The following is a 10,988-nucleotide window of genomic DNA, read 5'->3' as shown; positions in this document are numbered from 1 at the left end:
TGTAAGGAGTCGTAGTGGGAGGGGAAAGAGAGATAGCAAAATGAATGAAATGTTATATTAACCATCTGTAAAATGTGTACGGGACCAAACGCATACAATCCTTATGGATTCAATACAATGTTTGGGTACAAAATAAAAAGAAGTGAAGTGAAAGGTTAAATTAAAAGACTAAGACTAAAAGCTTAAAATTGTCAGACTAAAATCATCATCATCATCGTCAATGCCCGTGAATGCTTGACAATGAGCGTTGTCCAAGAAATAGAAACTCAGGTAGGTGCTAAGGTGCTCAAGCTTGAGAGGGCCCACCCCAGCTTGAGCACATATGTACAGTGCACCTTTTTTATATATGTGTAAGATTGCTAAGGCTAAATGTACACAAATGATGAAGAAACTGAATGGTCTAAGTTATACAAGATAGCGACTGTAAATTATATTATGATTAGTGTTAGATAGTACCTCCTATGTCCACGAGTCTTTGTTCTTTCTATACAAATACGAACTTGACATAGTTTATGCTTCTCAGACAAGAAGCAATTAAATTTTCCATGAGTATCAGAAACAATTCTATCTTGGTACGCTATTCATGTAGCATGCCTAATTAATTCTTTGAGCAAAAATCTACTAGTGATTTGCGGATTTGTTAGAGCTCTTTGAGTCCGCTCAGAAGCACGCAAGGCACAGGGAGACCATGAACGAACCAGAAGAGTTCGTAGTTTTTTGGGATTATAGGATGGGCGATCGTGCATTTTAAAAGGATGGGCGATCGTGCATTTTAAAAGCTCACACATTTCCAGACCATTATGACAGCCTCGTTGGGGTACCTCGACACTCACAACATATACAAGCTTGGTACCCATACCAGCAATTACCGATGCTTCCATTTCCACGGTCGAGATCAACACGTGCTAGCCAAGCGGCCAGATGCCTTGGGTGCTTCACATCCAAAAAGTCCACATGAAACAATTCACTCCAAAGCCAATGGGAAAACCCTTTGGTGAGGCTCAAGATGCTTGTTAAAAAACTGAAGAGGCCTTCCAAGCATTCAAGGATATAGTAAATAAATTAAATCTAGCTTCTGACAAGGATGTAGACCCAAAAACCTCGCAAACACTTGAGACTTTGCTCGCTCAGGTCGAGTCATCTGCTACTCTGGAAGAATAACAGAGAATAGGTGAATCATGTGCCGCACTAGCAGAGTGGTACAAGGATCCAGCAAAGCCTTTTTTATATGCACAAAAAGGATTTGAAATACTCAAATGCGTCAAAGATACAATCACAAAGTTTACAGCATGCCGTTGCTTGTATGCAATAGCTGCATCCAATACAGGCGAATTTGAGAAGTCTTTGAAGAAAGTAGAACACATGGAACTGCACTGAGAGAAGACTACCCGCAATTATTAGCTCATTTATTTAAAGTTTCCAAGCCAAGCTGTTTTGAGTAGATGCACTCCCTTATTTCGTCAAGTATGTCAAGTTGAAGGAAAGACTAGTCGCTCGAGATGATCCAAGCCTTGCAACATTCTACATTCAAGCAACTGAAGCTTTCCAAGAATTAGGTCAGAATGCTGAAGCAGTACACTATGCTCTTCAAGGTCTATAATATTTTGAGGAAGCTATAATGATGTACAAGAAGGCCTTAGCAGTTTTCGATCAGTTTTCTAGAGATGAAGCAGCTTTGAAAGCAGTGAATACTGAACGTGAAGTTGACATTGCTTTTCTGAGATGGAAAAAATTATCACAAGCGGCTGCCTATTTGAAAAATTATACCATTAAAAACAAAAGTCTCCAGCCTGAGTGTGTGTGTGTAGCCGATGGTGTGGCTGCTGGCTAAAGAGAGAAAGTGTGTGTTAGCATGCGCACACACACACACATAGAGAGAGAGAGAGAGAGAGAGAGAGAGAGAGAAAGTGCTACCAATCTAATGAGGGATGCATGGCGGCTTGACGGAGAGGGCGGCGGGAAAACTACGACAGAAAGAGAGAGCAATAGTGGGAAAACCACTGCATGGGTGGCTGGTTGAGGGTCCAAGAGCACAGAGGTAGCAAGCGGGTTTGGTTCAGCCAGTTCTGAGCTGACCTCACATTACCCGAAAAGGGTGGGCCCCCTCCCCTTTAAGTGCCACGGGATCCCAAAGCATGGGATCAATGGTCCCAATTGAAAGTCGGGATGGCGATCGATTTGGATCGTTGATCGATTAAAATCTAAACTCGAGATCCCGAGTTTAGATTTCGAAAAACTAATCTCGGGAGGTCAGTCTAATCTCGGGACGCCTCGCTTTCCCAGCCAGGTTTTAAACCCTCGTCATCAGCTTGGGGGGCACACGCCTTGACCAACATACCCGCGTGTGCCTCGTTGAAATAGATGTGATTTCACATCTATTTGAAGGTAAACTCGGGATCTCGACATAAAAACTAAACTCGGGATCCCGAGTTTAGTTTTTACTCGTCGACGGCTGAGATTTGCGCGCGCCTTTGATTTTGCACAAGAGCCATTGATCCCATGCTTTGGGACCCCGTGGCACTTAAAGGTGAGGGTGGGCGCCCACTATCGAGTTGGTGAGTTTGGTGCATGGCACCTCTGGCAGTCACAACTGTGATTTGACGATATTAGGAGGTGTTGGGTGGCTCTAATAAAAGAGAGGGTGATGTTGATTGGTCTGGTTGGTGGTGCTGCACTACAAGGGCCACGTCCGGATGATAGAGTTAGTTATCACGCGAGTCTCGCTCACTAAATATCTCCAGCTATGGGCAGTTCACGGGTGTAAAAGTTTGCGATCGTTATGAGTTGCCGACGAGGGACAGAGCGAGAGAGGGATGAACGAGGGGGAAGATTGAGAGAAAAACATGCACAGCTGGTGGTAGTAGCTGGATGAGAGAGAGAGAGAGAGAGAGAGAGAGAGAGAGAGAGAGAGAGAAAGATCAGAGAGTGGGTTTACCTCTTCATGCAAGTAGGGTCGCTCACAGAAAAGGGGGATGGGGTGACGTGCAGTCGGAGGTGATGCTACAACTACATGGGATGGCCGACGGGTAGGTTCCAACTATTGTTGCAACAGTGGTAGGCATTGTTGGGTTTGCAACTAATCTTGAAGTGCATATTGTGATCGTCTCGTTCTGGTTCATCATTTAAGGAAGCTGAGATCGAGCCCAGCCCTACATGATGCGAAGTTACGCTGAGAGCCAAGAAAAGAATAGACAAGGTAGTATTGGTCTTCATGCCGGGGTCGGCTCCCCCGGTAGATTGGAGGATGCAAACACATTAAAAAATAATAAATAAATTAAAACTCTGATGGCCGCTTTATTTTTTCGAACATGAATTTTTTTCTATTTTGCCCTTGTGTTGAGGATCTCGATTTTCTCTTCTTGGATGAGAGATTGTCAATTGAAAGCTCATCTTATTAATCGTAGAAACCTCCCACGTCAAAACTTCTTCTTTTTTTCCTTCTTCTTTCTCTCCTTCTAAAACAATTCTTGCAATGTCCCTTCAGGTGATCCCTATGACAAAAAACATATCCTCTTTTCCGCATTCTCCTTTTTCTACAATCTCTATCTCTGCTTTATTTTAATTTACCTTAGTCATGATCTTATTAAGTTAACCATGTTCTAATTCTATATTACATCAGGATCCAAGTGGTTGGGAAAGACAAAACAAACATAAAACTTTTGATCAAGAATCAGGTTAATAAAACGCATAGAGTAAACACAAAAACTTAGCTACACTATTTGGTCATCATGAATTGCTTCAAGGCCATGTTTATTATGCTCATAGGAACGTATTGCTAGCTCTAATACCACTGCTACAAACGGAGGCGCGATGGCCCTGCAAATACCAAGAAGAATATACTACAAACCATAAAACAGACTAATCGACATACCTGGCAATTCCATAAGCGCATAATCGAGCTCAACATGAACAGAGAGAGAGATAAAGAGCGAGATAGAGCAAGGGAGAACATGAAGGCGCACCTACTACAGTGGAGTACTACACCGACACAACGGGAGAGAAGAGCAATGCAAAAACTGGATGCAATCTCCCCCCGTGCAAGAGTGACCATTTACCTCTTGCATGTATTTGATTTATAGATTTCTTGAATTGTCAAAGTGAGTACAAACTGATCGACCGGTCATAAATGGTCAAAGCTCATAAAAGAGCACTTGAATTATCAGATATACATAAAATGTAATATCCTTCTGTATAATCCATTATCTGCTCATGCTTTTGTCACCTGTCAACTGCAATAAATGGGTAAATATCAACTTCATAACAATCTCTCTCTCCACTAAAATTATCCCTTTTCTCTTATGGACATTTAAGATGAAACATTTATTCTATGCAAAGTAGAAATTACTCTATTGACTTTACATTCTGAAAAAGTAAGTCTATTGACTTTACATTTTGGAAACGTTTGTCTATCATGTCACTGCTTACAATATTACCCTTTACTCTTGCATTTTAAATCTAATGCTTCACTTTTGTTTTGCAAGGTTTCTTTGAAGTGAACCACTAAGTGACACATAGAAGCCCTCTCCTTCCTTGAAAATTTTAAGCTCCGTTATGTATAGTTTTCTTTGAAGTGAATCACTAAGTGACACGTAGAGGCCCTCTCCTTCCTTGAAAATTTTAAACTCGACTATATATAATATAGAATATAGATATAGATGATTCTCTCTCTCTCTCTCTCTCTCTGTCTCTCTCTCTCCCCAACTCTCCAACCCCCCCCCCCCAACACACACACAGACACACCCTCCGCTAGAGAGAGAAAACTCACTAGTTTTTGACTCAAATTACTAAGTAGGAAAGTCAGGTACATACTTTATCCTTCCTATCAATCCAAAAATCGTAGACCTAGTCATCAAAAGATCTTATCAAGCACAAGCCGATTTGTCACTCATAATTCATCTACATCTACATCTCTCTTCAAAATCTCAAAGGGTGTGCACATGATTACTTGTGATAGCCCCAACGTGACTAAAAAACGTGATGCGGCATCTAGATTCAGCTTGCCACCAGTGTTTTTGCGTTAAAGTAGGGCAGTACTGTGCATAGTTGGACGCTGCATCCGCGAGGTTATTGGGGTCATTTCTGCCTCCACCAACAACCGACGGCTTCCTCCATCACCACCAGCTGACGTCTTCCTCCACCTGCAGTGCCAACACAAGCTCACTAAACGTGCACACTTTCCATAGTTGCTGTTAGCTAGCAACATGCTAAATTAAATATGGACGAAGTCACGACAAAGTCATTGGACTCCTTCTTTGCTACATTTACCTGCACCATATCTAACTCCAACTTCCTGTTGTGACACCAACTAGCAAACTCGCCTACCACCACCTACACCAGCTGAAGTAGCTGCGCACGGTCATATTTATAAATAGCTGGCTACTCTAGGCCGTATTCTAAGTTGTGATAGTAAGCAACAGACACAATCAACAACGAGATCCATGTACCATGCGATGTACTTACAGAGCATTCGGCCTCTTGGGCATACACTGCCTCATAATGTGAGTGGCTTCCTACCATCTAATTATACAACTTCCGTTGGTGCCATGCAGGAGAATATCCTCTACTAGAGTTTCCAGCTATTGAGGTACCCCCTCAATAAGACAATGGACTGAGCTCGGTGAAGGGGATCGGGGAGCACCACAGACGGAGAGTGTGAGAGAGAGAAGGAGACACACATGATGTGGGTGGGGAGACTGTGAAGTGGCAGCTCCCTCTATACAGTATACTCACTATAAGTATAGGGTAACAATGGGCGGGCGCCCATGACCTAGGCGACCGGTCAAGGCACATAGGTTTTAACCCCAACAACCTCCCACTTAAAGGCCAATGTGCCTTTAAGCAAGATCTACTAGTGTACAACTAATAGAAGGTGAGATATTCTCTCAACCTATGCCCACTGACTCTCGATGAGCTAGTGCATCCGGCTCTACTGATAGACAAACATCCCGCTACGGAAGCCACACAGAGCTAGCTCCAAGCTCTGCAAAGAGTCTACAAGAGCTCATGCACTCCTGCCAATATCGGTCCAATACCTGCAAACCTCCCCTATGCTCTATGCCGAGATCAGTCATCGAACAACTAATCAACCCTGCTGCAAATGCTCCCATTGCAGCTGCTATGTCGGGCCTTGAGATCAGCATCTCGTACATGAGGACACCGAATGTTGATGCAACCCTGGCAACCTCTGCCCCCTCCAACTCAGAACTCAACTCATGGTAATCCTGTCCCCTATCATAGAGACCATGGCACTCTGACTCCGAGCTCTGGAGTGACTCCTCGTGCCCACCACATATCACATGTGTACCAAGAGTATCCATCTGTCCTGAATCTGCATCAAGCTCTGGCATAAGCATATCAAGAAATGACTCCACAATAGCCGACATCTCAGCATCCATGTGAGTCATCTCTGTCATCACCTCTGATGACTCATCCTGCTGTGACTCACTAGAGCTATCCCGCTCTACCTGTGCATCCGTAGACGCAACCTGCACAACAAGGTCACTGCTCTGCACTCCATGCAAAGCATCCTGCAACCCACAAGCCAAAGAGACTCGCCTGCTCTCTCGCTCTCTACCTGGCTGCATGATCACAGAGACAACATCGTCTCTCCCGTGATCCACATGCAATGGGTAACGTGTACCACTCCTGGCACCTCTCGCAATCACTAGCGAACCCAAATGCATCACAAAATCTCGCTCTCGTAGCGAAATCTGACATCCACAATCTCTAAGCTGACCAATCGAGATCAAACTCACTGTCAAATCTGGTACATAGCGCACATGTCGTAACAAGTAAGATGCACCACTCGGTAATGACAGTCTCACATCGCCTGCACCTGCTATCGCATGCACCGATCCATCGGTCAAACGTACTCTGCCAAGCATCCCGCTAGAATAGCTACAAAACCATGCACGATGCGGCGTGACATGAAACATAGCATCTGCGTCTAGCAACCACTGCGAAGGGAGTGCACTATCCACATGTATAGCATCTCGTGCATAGCTCGAGGTAAAAGTGACATCCTCGTCACTAGTATACTCCGACACTACATGTGCCTCAACTGTCAAAGCAACTGAGTCCATGGAATCACTAATACATCTCTGAGACTGCCATGTCTCCTACGATGTCGCATACGACGAAAACAACGCCGTCTAACGTGTCCACAATGAACTCAATACCAACATGTCACCTGTCGGCGTGCTCGTGAATGTACATGTCTCACACGAGTCCGTGATGACTCAGATCTATCGTACATATCATGTAATCTGCGCCAAAGTGCTCTCGAAGTAGTCTCATACATAACAAGAGCATATACAGATTCCGCAAGGAGCAAAGAGAGCGTAGATAGTGCCATCTCCTCTAGCTCCTGCCACTGATCGTCAGACATGTTTGAAGGTCTACCTGCATCACCACTCAATGGTCGATGCAACCCTCGCTGTGTCAATGCATCAAGCATACACTCTCTCCATGCCGCAAAGTCTGACCCATCAAACACGCGCATCTGTGAGAGGTCACAATCGGATCGATCACCTGTCTCTGCCATGAGCACAATGTAGCAAACTAGAAAGCAAAACCACCTCACCAACAACACCTGGAAATTGTCTACAAATATGGCAAGAAACACAATGTAAAACCTGTGAGACACACTCCAAAATAGAGCTCCCGCAATGTCAATACAAGCCTTGCATGCTCTAGTATCACACTGCAATCTGTGAGCTAATCACCAAGCCCACACTGTGCGGTATCGATGCATACACACGCACAAATCTCCCACCTGCAGAGAACACCGCACGCAAATGCTGAGTGCAACCTGCAATCTCTACCTAGATCGCATAAATGATACGCATAAAACTCCTGGGAAAATTTCGCCAGAGTTTCGACGCACAATGGCTATCAACACAAAATAACCATTGTCCTGCAAGCTCAATACAATGAGCAATCAATGCGCATCAAACTACACTCAACATACATGCATAAGCTCTGCAAAACTATGGCAAACAATGCTCGAGATCACAAGACTCTCCCACCCGAGAGCAAACCACTGTCTCAAGTAAAGAAAGATACACAACTCCTCACTCTTGCGAGAGTGGATACAAAAAACACAAAACTGTGTCCAAACTGACAAAACCTGTCAAAGTGAGAGTAAACACTCGATCACAAACTATGGCGAGAATCTGGGAAAAATCGGACAGAATTTCCCCTGAAAATTGAGCAAAAACTCAAGTACAATCTCTACCATAAACCATAACACTACTCAATGCCAATGAGTAGAAATGCCAAAATGGCTCCACATTTTCACATACAATGGCATCCGCACTCAACGTACATCAACGGAGTGACTGCGCATAAGAAAACGCCAAAAGATTTGCAATCCGGAAACTTGATCAATGCGAAAACAATGCTCTCAAGAGAGCTTACCGGCACTTGAAAGTGCTCGCCAAAATGCATATATAATGGGCATCAACCATGTGCCATAAACATATGCAAACCATCCGCAAAGACCATGAATCCAAGCACAAAATCACTGCCAAAGTATTTTGTGAAAACCAGTGAAAGAAGCTCCACCTGTGTGTTCCAAAAACCTGCGTCTCTCAAGAGACCGCTTCGGTGGTGTGTAAACGCCTCCGTACTTCGTTGCCCAAGTCTACCAAAAAACCCTCAAACCACAAGGTTAATACAAGTTGCAATTGCATCTTCAGCTCAGAATTTATGCACTCAACTTCAAGCATCTCCCGTGCTTCCAAAAGTGCATCAAACTCGCACACAATGCGACAACAGAAAATCTAGAATTTCTGTATACAGTCAGTCTGAGCTGAATATCAGCAAAACGGTGAGTAATTTGTAAAAAGTTTCTTCTGCAAAGTTATAGACCACGTCGAAACGGATGGGCTGGACAGACAGAATTCTCAGATCTGCATTCTACAAGGAGAAAAATGAATCTGAAAATAGTGCTGCTGCGCACACAGTTTTAAGGTAGCACCTTCACTTACACACAATCTTCCACACTCCTTTCTGAGCTTCCACAAGAGCATACATCACTCGCAACTGAGCTCACAAGCTCCCATTGCATTCTCACAAAGCTTCCAAGCTTTCTTAATCTCTCTACCATCGAGAGCGAGCGAGCTATCGCCTCGAAGCTCTCAAAGCCGTCGTGCTCTCCGCGGTCACCATAGCTCTGATACCAATTGAAGGGGATCGGGGAGCACCACAGACGGAGAGTGAGAGAGAGAGAAGGAGACACACATGATGTGCGTGGGGAGACTGTGAAGTGGTAGCTCCCCCTATACAGTATACTCACTATAAGTATAGGGTAACAGTGGGCGGGCGCCCATGACCTGGGCGACCGGTCAAGGCACATAGGCCTTAATCCCAACACTTGGTCACAAATTATGCACAGTCTTCATTAGTGATTCGTAAAATAGACTAGTACCAAGCAGTCTATTCAATCTCTTCTAGCGTTGTTATTCGCTAGTTGTTTGACATCGAGCAACCCAATCCCTATACAGAATGTTACATATTCTTTGGCCTAGAATACGCTCTCTCCAAGCACCTCTTGGGGCAGGAAAAATATTAGGATGGGGATCAAATTTCTCTTCTATGTCCATAGCATGCACGCCATGCTTTGCTAAGAAATTATGAAGTATACAACAGGCAATGACATATGATGGAGCCCATTGAAGGTCCATAGGCATATTTTTCAGAATTAACCACGTGTTCTTCATGATGCCAAATACATTCTCTATTGCAACTCGTCCTTTAGAAAGGGATGGATGAATTCATCCCAAGGTCCTTGACTAGGAGAATTACCCTCTGTAAAAGGTGTGATCATCATAGAGGAAGAGCCATAGCCTTTCTCTGCGAGGAGGTATCGTTGGATGCACAGACGCTCCAATGTAATTACTGAAGCAGAGACAACTTGTTGGGACCGCATGCGCCTATGCAAAGCAGAGCACTTCCAATGTGCAACATCGTTAGTGCCTTCAGGCACACTTATACACACATCCCACAACTTCCTCCTTGCATCGCACACTGCTTGTAGAAAAATTGAATGGAAATGATGTCTACACCAAAATTGTGTTGGAATGTCACGCTGCCTTGGTCTCCTAGCTAACCTTATGTGAGTGCCATCTATCACACCACATACATTTGAAAACATAGTGACGGCCAAGAATTCAGCTATGATATGATCAAGCCGTTCACTGGACGGAACAACATTGTATTATGAACGTAGTCGTGTGGCAAGGATATTCATCATGATGTTGCAAAACTTGTGCATAATTGATTCACCAATACCAAATGTGTTACTAATATGAGTGGCTGAATCGTTGTGGGCAAGCCTAAGTAAGGTAAAATTGATAGCTTGTTCGGGATCTATCGGAGGACGTACAAAATCATCTCTATCGATCGATGGAAGGAAAGGCACAATAGCTTCTAAAAGAATTCTAAAGGCTGGCTCAGGCATTTGGTACCTTTTAATGAAGAGGTCGTCCGTGTAATCCTCCTAAAAGTCTACACTTGCCTTTGAACTTGGGACCAAAAAGCGTGCTGACGTGGGAAGACCCACCATTCTTGAATTCAAGCCAATGCCTCGAGGTGTTCGTGAAAAATAGTTGGCAACACCATGAACAAGATAACGAGTGCAGTAAACAACATTTGTGATGCAGCACTTGGAGCAACACCCAAACCAGCTAGGCTCCATGGGAGAGTATTTCATCTTTTGATTGCCAAGGTCCTCTCATGGGAATACAAAGATATGGCCAATAGTAGACGGGTTTAGTAAACAAGCGCATTTTATTATCGATCAAAAAGTCTATTGAATCACACCATATGGCAACACTCATCTTCATATCATAGGTCATTTAGTATCATGGCTTACCAATATCTATAGTATGCGTAGAGATCCATGAATGACCATTAGGTTTGAAAAGGTCTTTTTGAGAATTTGGGTATTAAATTGAATTTCTCCTCACTCTATGACCCAAGAATGG

At 43.9% G+C, this 10,988-nt stretch overlaps 2 pseudogenes; one reads left to right on the top strand and one right to left on the bottom strand.

The window, feature by feature from the left end:
• Positions 1-230: 230 nt before the first annotated feature.
• LOC147460734 (uncharacterized) lies at positions 231-1,600 on the top strand (annotated as a pseudogene).
• An 8,139-nt stretch (positions 1,601-9,739) lies between these two features.
• Positions 9,740-10,623, bottom strand: LOC147460733 (protein ANTAGONIST OF LIKE HETEROCHROMATIN PROTEIN 1-like; annotated as a pseudogene).
• Positions 10,624-10,988: the final 365 nt, after the last annotated feature.

The sequence above is a fragment of the Adiantum capillus-veneris genome, chromosome 3 (assembly GCF_014529385.1).
Source record: "Adiantum capillus-veneris isolate H3 chromosome 3, ASM1452938v2, whole genome shotgun sequence".
Taxonomy (NCBI): domain Eukaryota; kingdom Viridiplantae; phylum Streptophyta; class Polypodiopsida; order Polypodiales; family Pteridaceae; genus Adiantum; species Adiantum capillus-veneris.
This window is presented reverse-complemented; position numbering and strand designations above follow the sequence as displayed.